The 21,556-nt window shown below is 45.8% G+C and overlaps 2 long non-coding RNA genes across 2 annotated transcripts in view; one reads left to right on the top strand and one right to left on the bottom strand.

Annotated features, from left to right (window-relative positions):
• Nucleotides 1-21,556, top strand: part of LOC146871714 (uncharacterized) — a 490,791-nt gene that overhangs the window by 220,763 nt on the left and 248,472 nt on the right. The window lies entirely within an intron of this gene.
• The window catches only part of LOC146871715 (uncharacterized), a 95,713-nt gene continuing 74,793 nt past the window's right edge, over nt 637-21,556 (bottom strand). The window contains exons 2-3 of the long non-coding RNA XR_014959595.1: nt 9,266-9,539; nt 637-790 (exon numbers count right to left, since the gene is read on the bottom strand). This is a non-coding gene — a long non-coding RNA (uncharacterized LOC146871715). The remainder of the gene's footprint in view (nt 791-9,265; nt 9,540-21,556) is intronic.

Genomic DNA, 21,556 nt, shown 5'->3' with positions numbered 1-21,556 from the left:
TGGAGGGTGGTGGTCGTGAGGAATGGGGACTCCCACTCTGGCTGCGTGTCTTCCGTTTCACCCCCGACCCAGTGGGTGTGCCTACTTCACCCTGTATGTGCGTGCCAGGAGGCGTGTGCTTTGCCTTCCCTGGTGGTGTGGTGCCTGTGTCTGGTGGTGTGCGTGCATGGGGACGTCTGGGTGTGCTTTGGACAGGCATGGGAGTGGGAAGTGTGGATGGTTCAGGGGTAGGGGGGGACGTAGCGCTGCAGGAGACCCACTGCTGCAGTCAGTGTCGAGTCTATGGACCTCAGCAAGTTGCGTTGGTCAGACTGCGCAGCTGAAATACCCTCCATGTATGCCTCCATCTGGTTGAGCACTCGGCTGTGGCCATGGAGGACATTAAGCATTGCAGTCTGACCAACCTGCAACTGCCACAGGATGTCCACAGACTCGGCATTGGTGGCAGCAGTGGAGACAGGGGCAGGGGGTGCGGTGCCTGGCAAGAAGGAGACACGTGGTGACCTAGCACGGCGGGAAGGGACACGAGCAAGTGGGAGGCCGGTGATCGGAATGGAGGGGGCGGGTAGTGATGGAGTGCTGGTGTCAGCTGTGGGAGCAGCCTCCGCCCCCTCAGCCTCGGACCCGTCTGCGTCATAATCGGTGGTGCTTTGACTGGACAGGTCCTCCGCTGCACTCCCGTCGGCCTCCGTGCCACTCGATGTGCCAGCCAACTCAGCACTGCTGGCACTGGTGCTCGCTCCCTCCTCATGGTCCGTGCCAGTGTCTCCCTCGTAGTCCCCCGACGATGCTGTGGGCAAGGTGAAGAGACAGGAGAAATCAGACACCTGTATACATATGTCACATGAGTCAACTCTACATAGGTCACAGTGCATAGCCTGAAAAGCAACAAGAGTAACATCTACAATACAAGGTACATATGTAGTCCCTGCAACACACAGTTTGTTGACCCACCATGCCACTGTTAAAATATGGATAGCATGACACAATAGCAAATAACTTGATATCAAATTGTACAGAGGAGCCAGGCTCTGGGGACAATCTAGCACAGCATCAGCGACACACAGCGTAGCCAAGAAAGGGATGAGCAGGAACCATGTCTATCAACTCTTGGGACATGCTGCAAAGGTAATACTGAAAACCATGGCCAACATGACTGGGGCACTGCACCTTGAGTGTTTGGCCACACAAACATCACACACTGGCCAGACCGAGCAAGGAGACTTCAGGTTTGGACATGTAGGCCTTGCCCGCACCAACCGCCCCCCTACCTGAGACAATGTGATTTTTTTTTTAAATATTTTTATTTTTTTCAGTGGCAGAGGCATGCACAATACAGGGAGAAGAAAAAAAAAAAAAAAAAAAAAAAAAAGACAAAACACATTTTAAACAATGACAGTCAATCGCACAATTATTGGTACATAAGATTAAATCCAGTTTTCAATAGGAGACCAAAGTTTCCTAGCAAATGTCTTCTTTCTGTGTCCTTTCAAATTGTACACTGCTTTATCCATTCTATAAACATTTAACAATTTTCCCAGCCATTGCTCAAATGATGGTGGATCAGAATCTAGCCATCTTGAAGTAATACAGGAACGATAAATAGACATTCCAATAAAAAGAAAATGCTCTTGATCAACGGATAAACTCTCAGATGAAGCATATAAGCCAAAAATAATCACAGATGGACATAGTTTAATATTAACATTGAGCAGATTGGTCAAAAACTTTTCTATCCTGTTTATATATACAGTTAATTCGGAGCAGCTAAAGAACATATGACAAGAGTCAGCTGCTAAAGTTCCACAGCGGCTACAATTAATACCTTTCGTAGCTTTCCATTTAGCCAGTTTTGCCGGTGTGTAATAAAGATCTAGAGATGCCATGTAATGTTGACTTTTAAGAGAGCTGTTAACTAATGTTTTATTGCTAATCTCAAATGCCCTTGCAAGATCAATTCCGCCTGTACACAGTATCTTTTCCCATTTCTGGGATTGCAAATCGAGATCATCATGCAGCCTGTTGACCATTGATTGGTAAATTGTGCCAATACGGCTATTCCTTCTAACATTTTCCATAACTATATTGGTCTCCATCGCATTGGTATGTAAGAGGTGTTTTTTTTCCAGAAAGCTACGAATTTGTAAATATTTAAAAAATTCATTTCTAGATAGACCAAATATATCTTGGAGGTTGGAGAAAGACATTAAAGCCCCATTTTGATACAATTGACCAATTGAATGAATCTGTCCCAGACGGAATCGATTCATAGGAATGTCTTGAGGAATACCAGGTAATGAGAAATTACAACAGATGGGTGTATAAAAATTAAATTTTAGAGTTATCCGTAAAGTTTTGTTAATTTGTCTCCATACCAAAAAAGCAGAGAGAAGAACCTTAAATCTTGTTTTTTTGTAATAGCTTGGCTCCATAAATATCAATAAACATTGACGCACATGAGCACCCATAAGCATCTCAAAAATAGATGGTGACATAAAAGTTTCGTTGATATGATCATGAAATAATAAAACCTTTATATTTTTAAGAGTTATAGCCCAATAATACATTCTAAAGTTCGGGAATCCTAACCCACCACGCTCTGGCGGTAGAATGCACCATTTAAGGGATCTTCTTGAGCGGCGATAGCCCCATAAAAATCTAGACAGCATCCTATCTATTTTATTAAAAAGGGACATAGAAAAAAATAATGGAATAGTACGAAAAAAATAAAGAAATTTTGGAAAAATCAACATCTTGATGACATTAGTCCGTCCAAATAAAGATAAATGTAAATTATTTATCCTTTCTAAAGTTCTGTTAGTAGATGTGAATAAAGGATCCAGATTTAATCCAACAATATCATCTATTTTAGATGATATAGTTACACCAAGGTATATAGCAGTATCATTTAGAGCAATATCAGTGGGCATACCGGTTTTAGAATGTATAATTTGGGTTTTTGAAATATTTAATTTATATCCAGAAAATTTACCGAATTCCCTGGCAATTTCTATTATTTTGGGTAAGGCAGAAGAAGAATCGGAAGTTACAATGGCCACATCATCTGCATATGCTAGGACCTTATGGTCTATCTCATGGAGTCGTACAGGTGGAATACCGGGTTCTATAATTAATCTATTCAGATAGGGTTCTAAATAAAGGGCAAATAAAAGTGGAGAGCAGGGGCACCCTTGTCTGGTCCCCCTAGTAATTGAAAATGGAGTAGATATATCCGTACCTAGTCTTATTACACCCTTTGCATTAGAATAAAGTGACTGTATAGCTTTAATAAATTGTGATGGGAAACCCTTCCATTTTAGTACGGACCAAAGGAACCCCCAGTCTACTCTATCAAACGCTTTTTCAGCATCGAGTAAGATAACTCCGACTGGGGATTCCTTTGCTTGGGCCCAATCCAGCATTGCGATAACACGTTTAACGTGATCTGTAGTGTCCCTGTATTTGATAAACCCGTGCTGGATATTAGAAACCAGGCCCGGCATGACTTCGTTTAGTCTATTTGCAAGAATTTTAGAAAAAATCTTGCTATCAGCTGTAATCAGGGAGATAGGACGATACGAGCCTAATTCCTTTGGGTCCTTATTCTTTTTAACAAACACAACTATGGTAGCTGTAGACCAGGAATCAGGAGCTTTCTCTTGAAATGCTGCATTAAAAATTTTAAGCAACTCTGGTTTCAGCAAGAGTCTAAATGTCCGATAAAATTCCAGAGGGATCTGATCGGGCCCCATAGCTTTACCAGCTGCGAGACTCATAATAGCCCTTTCAATCTCCTCCCAACTTATTAATCTAGAAAATAAATCTATATCGTCTGTACACAAAGAAAGTTGGTTAATATTTTGTAGATAATCTTTGGGATCGAGGGTCTTGTCAGTTTCTTTGTTAAAATCATTATACAACATCTTATAGAAGCCCTGAAATGCCTCTAATATTCCTTCCCTGCTTTCGTGAAAGACCCCATTTATATCTTTGACACAATGTATTTCATTAAAAGAAGATTTTTGTCGTAAACGCTGAGCTAGAATTTTTCCCGTACGTTCACTAAATTCGTAACGTTCCGTTTTATATTGTTTAAATTTTGCAGCTACTTCTTCAGCAATATGTATACGAAGACCTGAACGTTCAATGGTTAAACGTGTTTGTACATCCTCTATATTAGCATTATTTTTGCATGCGGTAGATAATTCCATCTCCACCCGCCTTATCTTATTTAGCCTGTCCCTAAAATCTACTTGGTTTTTTTTCCTCTTATAATTTGCAAAACTGATTGTCTCGCCACGTATAATAGATTTGAAAGAGTCCCAAACTACTTGCGGAGAGGCAGTATCGTTATTTATCAGAAAATAATCTTTAATTATATTGACCATAAATTGAAGGTATTCTTCATCTAGTAATAAATTTCTTTGAAATGACCAGGATCTGATAAAATTAAGGCGGTCAGTAGGAAATTGCATCTCAGCAATTATAGGATTATGATCTGAAATGACTTGTGGTAATATCTCGATGCGAATTTTCTCCCAAAAAAATGATGATACAAAAAAATAATCTAAACGGACAAATTTTTGATGAGGAGTAGAAAAAAAAGTATATCCGGGGTCATTGTAATGAAATTTATTCCAGACATCAGTTAATCCATTGCTTAGTACCAGGTCTCTAAGTGCTTTATAGGTTTTAACCTTTCTGCCCATATATCTCTTCTCTAATTTAATATCCCAGTCGGCTGACATGTGTATGTTTAAATCTCCACAAACTATGGTCGGCTGTGCCCAAGTGGATAATTCTGCATTCATAGTATTAAATAATTCAGCATCATCCAGATTGGGACCATAAATACAACATAAAGTAAATTTGCAGTTTCCAATTTTTAGCTCGGCCAATCCCCATCTACCCCATTTATCGGAAAGAGTTCTTACACATTTCCCTATTCCCTTTCGCATACAAATTGCAACACCTCTTTTAATACCCATTTGCTTAGATGTAATCAAGACTTCCAATCCCAAATTATTCAAGAGAGAACGTTTATCCCATGAAATATGAGTTTCCTGTAAGCATAGGAGATCGATATTCAACCCTTGAAGCATTGTTCGGAGCATAGCAATCTTCTTTAAATCATTGAGACCGTTAATATTAATAGTACATATTTTCACCTTTTTATACATTTCCAGAATAATAAAAACAGATTATTGACCGTCATCAAACATATTTGCTCTCCAATATTATCACTTAAATGCCTTATAATCATCCCTGTGTTGAACACCTCTGCCTTACACCCCCACCACCAACCCTTACCCTTACCCACCCCTACCCTTATTCCCAGAACCCCTCCCCCCTCCCTCCCCAAAGTATGAGGCACAGGAACTATCAGTTCCTGAAGTGAATGGATGCCGTGTCCCCGACCCGTGGTGTCCTTAAGAAAAGAAAAGCAAAAGAAGAAAAATCAGAAAAGAAGGAGAGAAAATATAAAGATAGAGAAGCATAATGGATCTACATTCAGATAATTGTTATACAATACAGTATAGTTATTATGCTCCAATTCTGTGTTTATCCTGCTATACATCAAAAATCTTATTATTTTTTTTTTTCAGAGAGATTCCAGATACTCCTTAGCTTTAAGAGTAGAAATAAAATATTTTGTCTGGCCCTTATATATAGTCTTTAGTTTTGCAGGGCCTTGAAGAAATACTACTACTTCTTTCTTCTGAAAATCAGGAATTAGCTGCTTCAGTTGCCATCGTTGAGCCACAGTAGCTTGGCAATAGTCTGGTCGCACAAAAAACTGAAACCCTGGGCCATCCGCTTTCTTGTCTGGTCTAGCATTTGCGAATATCACTTCGCGAGCAAGGAAATTATTAAATGACACCAGAATGGCCCTAGGATAATTTTCTTGACCTTGTCGTGGTTTCCTTGTTGTAAAAGGGAATCTATGTGCTCGTTGTATTTCCCGAGCCCAATCCCAATCAGTTATGTCAGGAAAAGCATCTTTTAATAAATTAATAATAAACTTTCTCGGGTCCCCTCCTTCTTTATTTTCAGGGATCCCCAAAAAACGCAAATTGCTTCTGCGGGCCTGATTTTCCAAACTAGCTAATTTGTCGGATAGGTCATCCTTTTGTGCTTTGAAATCTCCCACTTCTTGTCTTTGAGCCATACATTCTTCTTCTAATACATATATCCTAGCCTCGGCTTCAGTGACCCTGTCAGCAGTCTCTGAGCATAGTTTAATTGCACGTCGTACTGCATTTTTGACTTTAGCACATGTCATTTGCGTACGTTGGTTCTCGGCCTTGCTCTCTGCTCTGTGACACATCATAGTATCAAAAATTGTTTTCAGCGTGATCTCTTCATTATTCGCTTGCTGTAGACTGGGATCAGGTGTAACGATATGACTGGTCCCCGGAATATTATCGGTAGCAGAAGCGGTGGTTATTAGATTAGGGGATAAAGAATTAGAAGCCGCCTCTTGGCTTGTTGTGCGAGAAGATCCCTTCTTCCTCAGCTTCTTTTTTATAATGGTTCCCACCTTAGTGTTATCAGGACTCATACTAATCTCACCCTCAGAAGATAAGCTTTCACCACTAAAGTCTGCCCAATCTTTATTAAAACCAGTCGCTTCATCTGATGAGAGTTCTGATAGTGAATAGAAATTTTCAGGGAGCTCTTGATTATGTTGATGCCCATTAGTTTCTTTTACACTTGATGTTTCATTTGGTAATAATACCGGTGATGGAGGAGAGCTTGTTCTGTCGATAATAGCTCCATCCGGAACTGCAAGTCCCATAACCCCCTTCTTCAACGAATCAGTCGAAATGGGTATCAAAATAGAGGGATTATTAGAATCAGACTGTCCTACGGTTATATCAATACTTTGGTTAGCTTCGTCATTTATTTTCTTTTTTGCAGCATGCTTTTCAAATAAATCTGGCAAAGTTTGTAAAGCAGAGCTTTTTATGCCAGTTATTTCGTTGATTTTAGCAGCAGCCCCCTTATTAGAATTCTTACCCTGTTTAATGGAAGATTTGCCAGGGATCAGTGATGTCGCCTCTGCCATTTCGATTTCCCCGCTTTCTTGTTCCATGTTACTCATGTCGAGTCCAGGACCAGTTTTTCTGTTGCTGCGTGTGGCTATGGAAGATGGAAGTGGCGTCCTCTTCTTCTTCCGTGAACCACCTCTTCCAGGAAAAACGCTACTCTGTGGCCAGCACAAACAAAGTGTAACACGCCACAGCGGAGACCGCCGATTAAGTTCAAAGAGATTTAGCAACATTCGTGAGCTCTGCCTGAGGCCAGGATATTTTGTAGCAGGATATGGTCGCTGTATACCAGGGCACAGCAATAATATTTCTTCTCCGTTTTGGCGCGGTTTGTCTCTATAAGTCTGTAAGTCTGTATCTTTTACAGACATATACAAGCCGAGCTCCAAACTCCAGGCTCCAGGCCCCGGTAATCTCAAAGACAATTATTAGGCACTTAGGCACTTCTCCCCCGCTACTAGGGTCTACTAAAAAACGGTCGGCGCCTCTCAGCCTCGCCCTATGAGCTCTCGCTGTATGAGCCGTAGTCGATGGAAGCACTCTCCTCCTTATGTAAAGCGCTACATCAGTTGCGTTTACTGTGCATTACTGTACTAATTACGTTCTTTGCACCAAATCAGCCGGCAACGATGATGCTGCTGGCTCCGTCCTTCTGAATGCTCTGAATGCTCCGCGGTACGATGTACAATACCCCCTCTGAGAGCCGGCAGAGATGAAAACCAGAGCTGGATCAGGTCGGGTAGGGTCCGGCTCCAAACTCGCTCACAAACCGCACTGCTGGAAAACCAGGGAAACCAGGACTCTACCTGGAACGATCCCACGAACCGCTAGACTGCAGCTGCCATGAAACCGAGAGCCACCGGGTGAGCCCGTAGCTGAAGCCAGCCGATCATTTGCGTCCCCTTCTCGCTCTCCGCTCTCCGCTCTCCAAATCAGCCGGCAGCAATACCGGCACCTGAGTCCTGCAGCTCGCAACCGCCGAGACCGAAGCCGATGGTTAAAACAATTATCACGGTGTGTGGACGCCCTCCATCAGACCATGAACAACAGTGTCAGGTTCTCTCTTTTGCCGTGACTTATTTTTCTCCCCATAAGCTTAAAGTCCCTCTTCCATCTTCCAGTGAAGTAGTAACAGAGACCTCAGCTGCCGCAACTCCGTGGCGAGTCAGCCCGCCGTCTTAAACTAGTTGCAGTTACCAATTGCAATTACAAGCACGAGAGCCCCAAAGCCGGTTTCCGATCAATTGAGCACGTAGAATAACTGAATTTCTCCTTCTCTGGCAGAAAAAAGCAATAAGACGCCAGGAGCCAGGGAGCTAGCTGCCTACACAGCCTTCCCCACGGCAGCCATCTTGCCTGAAATCCTGAGACAATGTGATTGAGACAGAGGAAGTACTTACACCTCTTAGTCTGGGATGAAAACACATGGCCTGCAATTAATCGTGATCGCACACAAACTACCCCTGGTGCGCCTGTCCACATATATCACTGACAAACAACCATCATCAGATAGTTGTACCAAGACACACAGGCACTGGCCCCTGTGAGTATGCACCAGCTAAATTAGGTCACCCTGTACAGTGGACACATGTAGCACAGTATACGTGAATACAAATGATGCCAGGGTACTATGCCACAGGGCCCAAACTATGCTGAAGACACAGAGAATGTCCATATTGTCTGATGACACACATGATACCTAGGAAAAGGTGCCCCAGGGGACTGTAGTGGCCACACTACTCCATGGCCCTGGATGGATATGACTGGAACACAAGCCACCATCCCTGCACTATGCATATCTCGCACTCAAGCACATCATGTCAGAGGGCACAACATTCGACATGCAGGCAGTAAGGCAGTACACATGAAACACACACTCCCATGTCGGGACTCAGCATCAGTGCCAACTAACATGGACCCCACAATGACAGAACTGGCCAGGGCACAGGCAACGTGCAAAAACCTGTTACACACCACCCCCACACATGATGCTGCAAGCATTGGCCACTTGGAGTAACTGCCAGCCTAGATGACCTTGCGCAAGAGTGACTACACACAGACCGGGGAACACATGGCAAGGAGGGGAAGGGAGGAAGAACAGCACCGCTTTACTTTGGGGAACAGGATATGCACTGCACATTTAAACCCTGGCAGTGTATCCATGCAACTGTGCACTTCCAAAAGCTGGTCACACACAACAAACACACATGTACCTGCCCCCTTCCTGCTGCTGCTTCTCCGCTAGGCGCCTATCCAAGTCAGGGAAGACCACCGCCAGCACACGCTTATGGATGTGGGTCAGACGCCGGCACCCACGGTTTTTGTGGCTCACAGGTGAGTCCCCCAGCAGGACCCGAGCGATCCTCCGCGTCCAGCACCGGATGTCCTGCCAGCATTTCCTCACCTGGGCTAGGCGCCGCTTCCGACCCTCCGTCCTCCTCACGGCACTGACGGCTTGCTTCCAGATCTTCCCCTTGGCACAGACGCCTACCTGTGAGGATGCAAAAGTGACAATACATCAATCCACCTTATCAATGATACAGAGACACACATATTACAAATTATGCATGTTTGAACTGGCCATAGTATGCAGCCAACTCATTGCACCTTTGTCATAGTGACATCATCCTCCTGGGAATGGGCAAATGCAGTAGGTGCCATTGAAAGTACACAGGTGGCATGAGGGGTGCAACACAATCAATGATGCAGGCTCACACTGTGCATCCCAAGCTACAACAGGAATCTGAACAGTACCCCTAAGCAGTCACATGCCCCAGCCCACTTACGCTACCTCAGCAGAGTACACAGAGACACACACAGGCACTGAACAATCACCTGGCATTGGCAACTGCCGCTACAAACCTCACTCTGCACATGTGCCACTAGACTGGGGGTGTCACAGATGTGGGGCTGTCTCAGCACGGCAGACATCCAGCACAGCTCCCTGCTCACATCAGATGGGCAGGGTGTATCCATCCCACATGCAGCTGGGGTGCAACACTCCACATATGCACACACCCACATGACAGGGGACTCACACACACACACCAATGTCCAGGGGACGACCACATCATTTGGACACTCTCACTACAGGTACACTGAACTGACACACATCTGTGGGTCCTGGCACCTGTCACCCTGGGGGGAGCACAGACTCACATCAGGACTGTAGAAACAACATTTCCAGGAGGATTAGGCAGTCCAAAAGCGGCATGCACCATGCAGTGATCGTCACAGTAAGCACCATGCTAGTGCGTTGTGCACACAGGAACTACAGCATGCTCTGCATGGGAGACATGAGCCCTTCCCCCCCTGGGAACCACTATGAAGAACCCTGCATGTCTGTCACACCTGGACACAATGCCAGAAGTCACAGTCACAAAAAGGGGCACAGTTTAAGCTAGTGGAGTCTGCACTCACCGGCTCCCCTTGTCGACCATACAGCATGGTGTACTGTGGGAGGATCACATCCACCAACGCCATATTCTCCTCCATGGTGAATGGCTGGGCCCTCTCCACAGACCTGGACATGGTGCCAGAGGAATGACAAGCAGCAGCAGTGTTGTGGAATGAAAGGATGTGCAGGCAAGTGCTCTCTCAAGGGACCTGGCTGCCTTATATCTTCCTTGCTGGCCTGTTTCATTTACAGGAGTACAGAGTGATTGGCTCAGTCACATTTGCATCCTACGTGTCCTCCAATCATTTTAAAACTACCCCAGTGACAGGCTTTGCATGGTTTTAAAATTGAGCATGATGTAATGTCAACAACCACATTACAACAAAGTATATTGTCTCCAACTGACTTCTGCTGGCCACATGATGCAAAATTCAAACCTGAAACTCGGTCTCCATGACAACCAGCATGCATTTAGGCCCCTATACTTGTCCCTCATGTGTCCCCTATGTCAATCCTATGTCACAACACAGGTACGGTGCGTTCCACAGCCCTAGGGCACCCCAAATGCATTGCAACGGACCGTACACGCGTGTGTACGGTCCCCATCACTATGGGAGTGCTGGCAAATGCGTACGCCATAGTGATACGGACCGTACACGCGTGTGTAGGGTCCCTATCACTATGGTGGTGCTGGCGTATGCGTACGCCATAGTGATAGGGACCGACCCTAGTGATAGGGACCGACCCTACACGCGCGTGTGTATGGTCCGGACTACTATGGCGTACCGTACGCGAGCACCCCCATAGTGATAGGGACCGACCCTACACGCGTGTGTGTACGGTCCGGACTACTATGGCGTACACAGGCGCGAGCACCCCCATAGTGATAGGGACCGACCCAACACACGCGTGTGTACGGTCCAGACTACTATGGCATACATGTACGCGAGCAGCCCCATAGTGATAGGGACCGACCCTACACACGCGTGTGTACGGTCCGGACTACTATGGCGTACACATACGCGAGCACCCCCATAGTGATAGGGACCGTACACACGCGTGTGTAGGGTCGGTCCCTATCACTATGGGGTTGCTCGCGTACGTGTACGCCATAGTAGTCCAGACCGTACACACGCGTGTGTAGGGTCGGTCCCTATCACTATGGGTCTGCTCGCGTACGTGTACGCCATAGTAGTCCGGACCGTACACCCGCGTGTGTACGGTCCCTATCACTATGGGGGTGCTCGCGTACATGTACGCCATAGTAGTTCGGACCGTACACATGCGTGTGTACGGTCCCTATCACTATGGGGGTGCTCGCGTACGTGTACGCCATAGTAGTTCGGACCGTACACACGCATGTACGGTCCGTATCACTATGGCGTACGCATACGCCAGCACCACCATAGTGATAGGGACCGTACACACGCGTGTACGGTCCGTATCACTATGGCGTACGGATACGCCAGCACCACCATAGTGATAGGGACCGTACACACGCGTGTACGGTCCGTATCACTATGGCGTACGCATACGCCAGCACCACCATAGTGATAGGGACCGTACACACGCGTGTACGATCCGTATCACTATGGCGTACGCATACGCCAGCACCACCATAGTGATAGGGACCACACACACGCCCTCGGAGCGTATGTACGGTGGGATTCACACCTGACAGTGGTGACAGGCGGCACACAGGAATGAATTGAGCTGTCATACATGGCCAAGGCTGGACATCAAGGCATTGTCGGTGCAGTACTACATGTCGGGCACAGGTGGGTCAGGCTGTGATGTGGCACCATACTCCTGAGGTGTGAAGCGAATTACAGTATGATGAGCTGTGTACACATGTCACGTGTGATGGTGCCCTATGTGCCACACATCCCCTTCACTCCTTTGACATGTGTGCATGTAGTACTGACTTGGTGGGCCATGCGTCACTGGCATGGCACAGTCACCGACACCCGCAAATGTCCCCTGATGCCAGGTACACGGAATGTTACCCCTGACAAGTGAATGCCCGCGTTGCACGCTGTAGCTATGTCATGTGTGTGTCATGTGTTCCCATAGGTTTGCTGTAGGTGTTTGGTCAAATGCATCTGCAGTTGCTGCAACCAACATGTGTCTGTGTGTAGATGGGCATGGCACACTGTTACGCACACCAGCACACATGTGTAATCCGACGTTAGGTGTGTATGTATGCATCCACACGGAGTTCCAAAACAAGGACATATTTGCATACTCTCAATGTATGTGTGATTAGTCTTGACATGTAATCCTTCATGGCAAGGTGTGCGGTCTGTCCTTATTCTATGACATGTGACCTGTGCCTCTAGTGTTCCGCAACCTGTCTGTACAATAAACATCCTTCTTCTGCACATATTTGGATGTCTGTAACTCCTGTAATGCGTCTGCCTGCTCACTTACACTGGCCCACAGCTAGTTTCATGGCATGGCATATTGAGGTTGAGAATCAACGTTTGTAGCTGGCTCTTGGTAGGAGTGTCACATGCCTGGCATACGTGTCCAGGGCATATTGCACAGACCTGACTCTGTATGTAGCATATGTGTATTGCCTGTTGAGCATGTACTCTGTACATTGACATTGGTGGTGTACTGTACTCACTCTTCGTTGTCCCTTCTAATTCACTGCAGGGCTCCGCCTCTCCTTCGACCAATTCCGGACTTGGCTGACATGCGGGAAAATGACTGTATACCCCGCTACCGCTTCCCCCAATGCTTGATTGAGGACCTGACGACACGGCTGGCACCACACCTCCAACCGCTACACAGGTATCCTACTGCACTGACACCCAAGATGAAGGTGATGGCAGCCCTACATTTCTTGGCCACGGGTACCTTTCAACATACCATTGCCCATGTCGGTGGCATGTCCCAAACCATGTTCAGCCGTGATCTGCATGATTTTTTAGAGGCCATGTTGAAGCACCTGGATGAGTTCATTAAATTCCCAACTCCTGAGCAGTTGACAGCTGTCAAGCGTGAGTTCTATGCCCTGGGAGGGATGCCCCATGTCATTGGGTCCATAGATGGAACACATGTGGCTTTGGTACCACCACAGGCACAGGAGGTAGCCTTCCGTAACCGCAAGCATTACCACTCCATTAATGCCCTTGCGGTGTGTCTTGCCAACATGGTGATTTCACATGTCTGTGCTCGTTTTCCAGGATCAGCACACGATGCGTACATCATGAGGCGTAGCAGGGTGCCTGAAATGATGCTGCAGCTGCACAACGAACGAGCATGTATTGGTGGTGGGTATACTCTGGCAGTCCTGTATTTAACGTCATCTTCCTGTCTTACTGCTTCTCCTGACCCACTCTTGTCGATGATGTTTCCATGTAGGGGACGCTGGCTATCCCAAAATGCCATGGCTGATCACGCCTCTCCGCAACCCCAGCGCGGCTGCCGATCACCGCTACAACAACACCCATGGGCGGACCAGGCGAGTGATAGAGAGGACGTTTGGCCTCCTGAAGAGCCGATTCCGTTGCCTCCACAAGACCGGTGGCGCACTCCCATATGCACCGGTGAAGGTCTGCAAGATATTCCTCGTGTGCTGCATGCTGCACAACATGGCAGTGGAGAAAGCTGTGCCACTCATCCTGGATCCAGATGAGCAGGACCATCCACCCGTGGAGGATGAAGGGCTTGGTCACGAGGCAAGTGATGTGGAGGAGGAGGAGGCGGTAGAGGACATGCGGAGTCGGCTCATACGCAACTTCTTTGCTTAGTGGTGAGTTCCAGTGTCTGAGTGTGCACGCATTGGGCTGTGTGTGGCAAGTGTTGCAATGTGTGTGTCCATCTGCATGTCTTCCAAGTGAGTCAGAGGTGTGTTTGGATGTGTCACTCGAGTGATGGTGCAATAGAAGAATGTTTTTCCAGAGTCATCATTGTCACCTAGCATGTTGACAACCTAATACGTGTCGAGTACATGCACATGCATGCGGATGTGCTTCTTTTGGCTGACTTCTGGTGTGTCTCCCATCCACAGGTACTTGCGCATGCTGTCTGCTGGTGGCATTGTTGTGCTCCTGCTATTCCTCATGAACACAGCAACATGTGCTGAATCAGCGTTACATGCACGGACAAGTTCGAAAATCTCCTTCGGGTAAGGGATGCAGCACGGCTTTTTGGGAGTGGTATTTGTTTTGAATGTGTGTGCACTGCTCCTGTTCATGTTTGGATACTTTACATACATGTAGAATCACCATGGGGCACATGACATGGAGCAGAATTCACCTGAATTGATGGTCAGACTTGGTGACAGTCATCTGTAATGGGATTGTGGATTGTGATGGAGCCATCAATGTGTGTAACACTGCCCTCGGAAACATACGGGTTGCACCGGGTTGACATGGTGTGTGAATTCCCCATTAGGGCCTCAATGGTGTATAGCAGCCTCTCCGTGAGCAGCAGGGGGTGTTTAGCTGTAACCCGTCACTTGTGTGCCAGTGCCATGGATTTCCAGCATCTGTGGTGGTAAGGGGGTGCCAGTGTTGGTCCCACGTGTTCATCCACATGACCTGTGTATGTGTTGACAGAGTTGCATTAGCATTCCGACACACATGAGTAATAAAGGTGTCCCTCTGCCTCCAAGGTGCCTCATCTCTGTCAATGGTGGTCTGTTGCCACAGTGCATGCGGCATGTCTGGCATTGTTCCCAGAGATGGTGCATATGAGTCTATGTGTAGAGTAGCAAGATGCAAGCTGTTTGTCAGGGATTAGATTCTGTATTGTGCATGATGTCCATGGCTGTGTAGGTATTGTGGCATGTCAGTCTCCAGGACGGCCACTGTGCTGCATGTGAATCCATTGTGTGTGTGTGTGTGTGCCATGCTGAACCAGACATTCCTTCCTTGACATACACCTTTTGCATAGTTCCTTCCTGAGATCCTTGTCTTTGTGTGCTACTTGTGGCATTGTTTCCTTGACATGGCGCATGCTGCTGCAGGCCCTGCAGCAAGGGCACCCAGTGTCCACGCAAACGAGCTGGTGTTCATCATGGATTGCTTGCTGACATGTGCTATGTTGATCAGCAGCATCTGTGCCTCATGCGGCAGCACACTCTGCATTATGCACAAGATCCCCAGTTCCATCCACCTCAAGGCAAGAGGGAGACCATCCCCCAGGTCAACTACGACATCCGTGTCTAATCCTACCCTGCACTCTACGGACATGTGCGTTAGAAATCCCATGATACTTGTCCACATCCAGGGTGCATCTGCACAGCTCTGCTACTACATCCAGCGACCAGGCCACATCAACGTCCAACAGAGATGGGGGAGTGGATCACTGCCAGCTGCAGGATGACCTTCTCAATCCACGCACACACTCAGGATGCAGCCCACAACCACAACACAACCTTGTGGCACTGTGATCCAACACCCAATTGTGCCATCTCCATGCATCCAACCTTGGCTGGCCCACCATTCTCCACATCCACCTGACTCAAGCATGCAGGACATGGTTCTGCCACGTGTCTACACATACCTGGGACTCCAACCCCAGGACACTCCACATGATCCCTGACCTCTGCGCATGACTGTTGCTCTTCTAAATAGGTCTGTAGGCACAGTTGTGCGGGCACCCCCTCAGCTGGTTGGGCCCATCACGGGTGAGTATGGTGCTCCATGTCTGTCTTGGATGGTACATTGTGACCCATGTGTGTCCTGTGCCAGACTCAGACCCCAGGGTATGGATGTTTGGAGTTACTTCAGAAATCAGACATGGTTTGACTTTACAACACACACATGTAGTGGAATAATGCAAAATGACGGCATCGTCTTGTGATTGTGATGAATTTAATTAGTGCTCGGGTACGTGTTTGGGGGGGTGACAAGAGGTGCTTGGCGGGAGTGTAGAATCCAAAGTTCACAGGGGGAGTTGGTGTCCTTGCCATTGAAAGTCATCAGAGTCTGTGCCACAGTCTTTGTCAACATTGGTCAGACAGTGACCAGCAAGGCCATGTGGCAGAGAATGTCCTTTGCTGCTGTGCTGCTGTTGGGCCAGAGGGCCAGGTGCCAGGCCAGGTGACCTGGGAGATGGTGATGTTCCGCTGACTCTCACGGTCTTTTTCGTGGACGACCCACCTTCCTGCGGGGACCCTCAGAAGCAGGCCTTGACGATGCTAGGGACGCTCCGTCAGATGAATCCTCCTCCTCCTCCCTCCCTGTTTCTGGTGCTGCTCTACGCCTGGTGGCACAGGGAGGGTTTGCCAGGCTTTGGGCGATCTGACGGAGTGATTGGCTCACGTCCCTGTGCACCGCCAGGAGCTCTGCCAGTCTTGCCTCCATCCGTCCATGGTGTTGTAGATGACTGGCATGATGCTCGACCTGCAGGGTCTTCATCTCATTGAGGGTCCCCACCACCTGGTCGATGCCTCTGGAGTCACGCCGGTATGCGTCCAGGATGTTTCTGACGTGTGACATAGCCGAGTCCTGAGCCAACTGGGCAGGTTCGCGCCTCCGCCGTCCTCCACTCCCACCACCCCTGCCCACTTGCGCCTGGCCTGCCGTTGTGGGCACATCGGGTCTCCGGGACCCCTGAGGGATGGCATTTGCGGTGTCGCTTGCCTCCTCCTGGGTGCCCGGAGAACCTTGTCCCTCCTGGACAGACTGGCTGTGTTGTTGTGTGCGGGCAGGGCTCCTGGGTGTCTCCTGGGATGTGGCAGGAATGGGGGTGGTGGTTGGCACAGTTGTACCTGACGCAGGTGCTGCAGGTGGTTGGACACTCAGCATTTGCTTACTCCTAAACAAGACACAAATGAACCTACTTTAGTGTTCGTTGCCTGTCACTCTATGCTCAATGACAGGATTAGACACGCAGTTTATTCTAGCTGGCAAATACTTAATGTGGACACATTGACTACAGATATTATATCCAAACCTATGTTTGCATTCAGGCAAAACAAAAATCTAAAAGATCATATAGTCAACTCGCGCATGAATAACAATATTGTCCCATTGTACCAAACCAGTCTTACAGGAAGCCAACCAGTTGTTGGTACATATAAATGCACTAGTTGCAAATCTTGTCTATCAGCAATAGAAGGCCCAACATATCGATTCAACAATCAGACCCTTACAACGACCAGCATGAGCAATTGCAAAACATCTAATGTAATTTATCTGATAGTATGCCCTTGCAGTCTTGGATATGTTGGTGAAACTAGCAGACCCATAAATGTTAGACTTACAGAACACAGGTCCGCCATACGGACAAAAAAAACTGCAGCCCCAATGGTGACACATTATTTGGAACATAATCACCAACCGGATGATATGCATTGGTATATCATCGAAAAAATCATAAAGAAAGTAGGAACCAATATGGACAGCATTAGAAAGTTCAGAGAAGTGTACTGGATTTTTACTTTGGGCACGGCCACTAAGGGTTTGAATTTGTCAATTCCATGGGATCAAGCCATAAAGTAGAATCATTATCATATAGACAATCCACATGGACTTTTCTGTTCAATTGGTTTTGATCTTCTGATTTGTTGAGATCAATATATGTATTCTTTACCATCTGTCCTGGGCCAGTTGTGTTATAATCTTGTGCTATTTGTCAGTTCTAGCTGAAGATTTTTCAGGGATGGACATATCTGTATATGGACAAGATACTTATGTATATATTCGTCCCTCATGTAACATTAGTGTATTTAACTGCGATAGATCTTTAGTTTTTCCTCTTTGTGGATTTCATCTTTTCAGTTCATGGTATATTGCAGTCAGGGATTGTTGTAGTCTTCTTGATGCGTTTTTCATACGCACAGTACTCCACTGCAAGATGGCCGCGCATTCTGGGACCGCTTACGTAATTTTGACCATAGATGTAACATATTTTTATATTTGCCTCGTTAGTAACTTTGGTATGGACCGTACAAATACTGGTCCACCCTTACATGATCAGGAAGGTGGGGTTGTTAAGTTGTATTGAAGCAGAGTCGCGTCTTATTATGCAGCATTAGTTCGGTTTTTCATTAGCTCTCATGTGTAGCTTCAACACGTTGCACCATTCAAAAATGGCCGCGTAATTAGGACCTTAAGATCTCAGTTACACACACATGCGCTTTCTATATATGTCAACAAATTAGGCTTAGGCTCAGGGATTGTTGTAGTCTTCTTGATGCGCTTTTCATACGCACAGTACACCACTCCAAGATGGCCGCGCATTCTGGGACCGCTTACGTAATTTTGACCATAGATGTAATATATTTTTATATTTGCCTCGTTAGTCACTTTGGCATGGACCGTACAAATACTGGTCCACCCTAACCTGATCAGGAAGTTGGGGTTGTTAAGTTGTATTGAAGCAGAGTCGCGTCTTATTATGCAGCATTAGTTCAGTTTTTCATTAGCTTTCATGTGTAGCTTGAACATGTTTCACCATTCAAAAATGGCCGCGTAATTAGGACCTTAAGATCTCAGTTTCACACACATACGCTTTCTATCTACGTCATCAAATTAGGCTTAGTAGTTCGCTCCAGCATATATAAGATATCGCGAGGCGTGCGCTCATTACCGTATGGCGATATAGCGGAACCAGCTACGTTACATCTTTGCCTTATCCCGGTATGTATCAATAGTTTAACTCTTGAGGATTAGATTAGTTAGACTTCGTAGGAGTTTCACCCTTGTGTATTATCATGACTAGGCTATCATGTTAGCAGATGAGGACCTGATAGATTTCATGCCAGATAGCCATCATGGGATACAGTTTAAGTATTAGCGGGTAAATATATAATAGAATTTCGGTTCAATGTGTTTCAGTGGCTAGGGGCTTAGATCCTCGAATACACACTCTGCCCTTCATTTTGGATAATTGAGGCCTTATTACATTTCACTCTATCCTAAAACTAGAATCTGCTTTGTTCACAGATACATTTGTGATTGCCCTTTGAACCCCAAGATATCGACCATTGGTATTACTTATATTATCACTGATCTTCAATGCATGAGAGGATACCAAAATCATCGATTATGTTAGGGAGGTGAACAGTTGGAGCATCTCTTTGACGATATTTGAAAACTGACAAACTCGTAATATCCATTATCTGATACACGGGGTAAGTAGGACTAGTGAAGTTATGCTTATCAAAAGGAATCCTAATTTAAATATTGTATTGGTGAATTTAGAAAATATTAGGGTATACGTTAATGAGGATTTCCATCTCCTCATCTTTTCTAGGCTTCATATGTAGTGGATAAGAGTCAGGTGTTATACCATTTCCACCTATAACGGCCATCGAGTCCTGTTTCAATCTACTTTTATTTGGTAAGAGCTTGTATCAAACCTCCCCCCCCCTCTCCCTCCCCTCTTCTCCCCCCTCCCCCCCTAAATGATCCCTATTTATGTAATGGAGTGAACCAGAATTATATATTCCTGCTTTTTTTTTTTTCTTTGAAGATCATTTCTGACCGCCAGATGGCTTCTTGATCAAGTATAGATCTGCGATTTGAATAAACAACTAATTATCTTATAGGTAGGAGACATATCATATTTGTTCCCACCTTTGTAGGACCATTCTTTAGTTCTTTTTTCTTTTGTCTTTACCTTTTCCTCTTTCACTATAGATGATGTTGGTTGTGTTATATATTAGTTATCACTTGCTTACAGGTATGCTCTAATTTTATAACACTACTTGGGTGTGGGTTCCCAGACGGATGCAGTGGTGGAGATTGTTTTTAACATTAATTATGAGCAAGCCGCAATAGAGTCTTTTGACTCATTCATTCTTTGTCAACAAAACTAAGTAACTTCAGAGTGAAACAATGTATATCAATAGTTCAATATTTTTCTGTTAAATTGTGTTTTTCTGTATTACATTAGATAAATTACAGATATATAAGAAAATATTTTTTGTTTCTTACATTAATCACTGACAAGAATATTCTGAAGAAGGCTTTGCCGAAACGCGTCATTTCATATTTCTTTGAACTTGTTCAGTGTTTTTATCTTTTCAAAATTTTGTATATTCATTGATTGTCCCAGTGTCATTGAATGAATTATTAATCAATTGAATCATTTTCACTTATTTTTGTGACATATCTAATGGTTGATTTTTTTGTTTCATGTAATTGTCTTTTGTAACAAAAAAGATTGTCTTATGTATGTGGTTTTTGTAACTAAATGTATCTTTTGAATCAAATCACAATATTTTGTATAAATTAGTATCTATCATGAACATCAATTTGGTAATGAAACCAAAAAAAGAATATTAAAATAAAAACACTAATCTTTATTGGTTCAAGTGACATCATTTTGTTGATTTTTGTTGTATCTCTGAAGTTGCCACGTTTTGTGTCATTTTACCTTTGCACTTAGCATGGTGCAACTGCCATCTTTCTATTCATTGTATTTCCCTGCTAAGGCTTATCCTTTTTGCAGGGGACCCCGTGTTTTTTCCAAATATGGACACCAGAGGGGCCAGGTTGGTCTGGGTCATCCACGGAGTGGTGAGAGTCGTCGCTGCCGGTGGGGTCCTCTTCACGCAGAGCCTGGTCCTGTGAGTCTTCCCCCCCAGTGTTGGGGGGAGATCGACGACGTTGACCTGTGTGTGAGAGAGACAGTGTTAATTGTGTTACATGCGACATCCATGTTTCATTCATTTTTGATTTGGCACAGTTCCTCTGGGTGGTTTATTTGGCTAGCATTCCTCTCACAGTGCACTTGTGCATGGGTATGTCCCTTGGCCACAGCTTTCGACACTTTACCTATGTGTGACACAATCTTAGTTGATGCATCTTTTGGGAACGCAGTCAGCAGTGTAGTGAGCGGGCGTAGCAAGCCATGCAGAGCCGCCTTACGTGTTGCACTGTACGTGGCCAAATGTTGTTTTTTCCATGCTATTTGAGAATGCAGGTAGGTAACTTAACAATTTGTGACAGGGTTCTGACAAACACAGTGGGTGGGTATACTGGGTGTAAGGTTCTGTTTGGGCCTGCAGCACGGATGTACTCGTGCACAGATTGACACATGGCCTAGTGTTCATCAAAGGTTGAAGGGGGGTTCACGCAGTGCCAAACCTTGTCTACATGCACACAGTCCACCTGCTGACGAGCGGACATGGCCACACCAC

The sequence above is a fragment of the Triturus cristatus genome, chromosome 1_1 (assembly GCF_964204655.1).
Source record: "Triturus cristatus chromosome 1_1, aTriCri1.1, whole genome shotgun sequence".
NCBI classification, from domain to species: domain Eukaryota; kingdom Metazoa; phylum Chordata; class Amphibia; order Caudata; family Salamandridae; genus Triturus; species Triturus cristatus.
The sequence above is the reverse complement of the archived record's forward strand: the minus strand, read 5'-3'. Positions and strand labels throughout refer to the sequence as shown.